The sequence below is a fragment of the Vidua macroura genome, chromosome 9 (genome assembly GCF_024509145.1).
Source record: "Vidua macroura isolate BioBank_ID:100142 chromosome 9, ASM2450914v1, whole genome shotgun sequence".
Lineage (NCBI taxonomy): Eukaryota > Metazoa > Chordata > Aves > Passeriformes > Viduidae > Vidua > Vidua macroura.
This window is the reverse complement of record NC_071579.1, coordinates 26,764,785-26,767,613: the sequence shown is the minus strand read 5'-3', so window position 1 is coordinate 26,767,613 and position 2,829 is coordinate 26,764,785.

Below are 2,829 nucleotides of genomic sequence, written 5' to 3'. Positions count from 1 at the left end.
TATGCAGTTGAACCTTGAGCACTTGTGTTTGTAACGTATAAAATTGTTCTTTTAAAGCTGTCTCTGTCTTGGGTCCCTTCCTCTTCCAGCGCAGTCCCTTTGTCCAGAGCTGCGGTGGTGCCACATTGCTGTGACCCCATTGCACCAGTCACCACCAGAGGATCCACTTCCCCAGGGGTGGATCCTGGTGCCTGTGCTGCATCAGCCAGGAGAGGAGAAGGACAGGCCCCTGCTGTCACCAAGGACACCCCAAATCTCTCCTGAGCCTCGTCCAAAAAGGTTCCGTAATGTACAGTTCCTTATGGCAGGACACTTCTGCTATTGTTGTGAGCATTTTAACATGCTATCAGGCAATAATTGCTATCACAACTTTTAATTCTGTGTTTCTGTTTCAAATTTTCCTCAGTTCAATCAGAACCAAAAGTTAATGCCCGTTGGCTAATTTCCAGTGCATGCCTCCACAGAACAACTGCTGCCTTTAACTGGTGGAGAGATCAAGGCTTGAACTGACAAAAGACATCTGTATTTTGGAAAACAAATTAATGTTTATGTTTTAATTTATAAGTTCCTGGCTCTTTTATGGTTCCTGTTTTTCAAGTAATGTCTTTTTGGATCCCTAGCTGATGGAGAGTCAAAATGGGAAAGGCCCATGAGAGAATTATCACAATAGAACATCTGGTCTGCATTGGAAAAAGCTGAGAAAGATGTTCAACATCTCTGAGACCGAGGCAGCCATGAGGCAGTTTGAAAGTCAGTCCATGAAAAATCGTGCAGGTTGTGGCCACCTGGGCCAATCTAGTGTTGTTTTGGGAAGAGCTACTCTGCTCATGAGCATCTGAATTTTAATCTCCCTTAAGCATGGATATGTGAGAGCAGGGAGTGGTATGAAAGGTGTTTGCTTTCCATAATGTTTATCTGAGTCCCAGCATTGTCCTAATTATATTGTGGGTTTTTGCCAGTCTCCCAGATTTCTTTTGAGCATGTAGGCTAGAGTCAAAAGGCTTTCCCAGGGCTTTTGGCATAGTTTTACAGGAAAGTGGATGGAAAGGACTTTGTATATTTTTGGAAGAATATTTTGCATCCTGCTTTAAACTATTCCAGAAGGTAAAAGGACATTAGCTAGACTGTGTGTTGGCTCATGTACTGCTATGTCACTAATGAGAAGGAGTTTTATTCCTGCTTTCTGCAGTCACAGACTGTAAGAAATTCAAAGAAATCACGGACCAACCAGGGCAGTAAAGGTACCCCTGGATTCAGAGGGAACAAACGCCTTTCACCACAAGGAACTTTGGTCCTTTAAGTCATTATAGCTCATGCAGAACAGAAACAATTTGACATGTATAACAAGAAACATTGCAAATTGTTTGCCAAACAAAGACTTATACTGCAGATGGAAGAACTGATGAAAATTGTTTATAGATGGGGAACTAAATGTAGATTTTTCAAGAACAAGGTTGCTGTCTTCCTTGCCAAGACAAACAAATCTGATAGACCATCTCATTGCTTTAGGCTGCCTGAGGACCCACTAGAAAGTCTATGGACCTTTTTCCACAGAAAATTTGTGTATTGTCAATACATAAGTGTATTGTCCACAGTTACACTGTGGCAGCTGCAGAGGAAGTGGAAGGTTCTCAGGAATACATTAGGGAGAACTGGATTTTTGGCTTCTGAAACAGTGTGAAGTGCTTTTGGAAACAGTGGAAGTTTATAAGCTGGATGTTACTGCTACAAAAGGTTATCTGTGAGTTAAATATAATAGTAATTAATCTGCTATCTTTAGATCTTAACACTAACAACACAATGAGATTGAGAATTGCTATCTTTTAGAATTGCAGTTTCCAAGATGCCTTCATTCCTGTGAACCTACCCTGGTCTGCATTTAGAGATTTTCAGTGTTACCTTTAGAAATCTGTGCACAGATGTTTTTACAAAGCACTGTGTAATCATCCCAAACAATGGTTTTAATGGGCCAGTTATTTGGGAAAGCATGTAATGAGAACATAAATACAATCCCTGATACTGACATAAAACATGTATTAGCAAAATAATATAGTTTGTATTTCCTTGATATAGAGCAGACCCTGGAAATACATAACTCATCATGTCCTTAAAATTCTGTTATATCTGTAAACATGTATACTGGCAGAGAGGCCCAGCAGCATCCTGGGCTGAATTAGGAAGAGCATTGCTAGGAAGTCAAAGGAGGTGATCATTCCCCTTTGCCCAACACTAATAAAACTTCAGTGGGAGTGCTTTGCTAGGTTCTGGGCTCTCCACAGCAGGAAGGACATGGAGATGCTGGAGGGAGGGCAGGAAAGGGCTGTGAGGGTGGACAAGAGCAGCATCTGTCCTGTGGCTGCCAAGGGAGGTTTTGATGTTCACATCATTGAAGAAACTCCAAACTCAACTGGGCAAGGTCCCAAGCACCCTGCCCTGGGTGATCCAGCTTTGAGCTGGGCTTGGGCTGAGTGATCTCTGGAGATGCTTCCACACTGGGAATATTTGAGGCAGTTTGCTTGTGTCTTGTCAGTGTTTTAGCTGCAACTTGACTGTGGAGGAATCCTAAGGAGAGCAAAGGCTGTGACCCCAGAAATTCATCCAGGTGGCTGAGGCCCAGAAAAAGCATAATAGGAGTTGTTAAGTGTTCTGAATGTCTCATCAGAGTGATATTTCACTTGAAAATGCAAAATAGAAATTACTGGGGTCTTAATGACACTGAATACTCATAATGTTCTCTCACTTCAGCTGGACTGCAGATGGTAACAACCTCTCTCTATCTGAACACACTTTTTTTTTTAGTTTAACCTTGCTCTGTAAAATCTTTACATA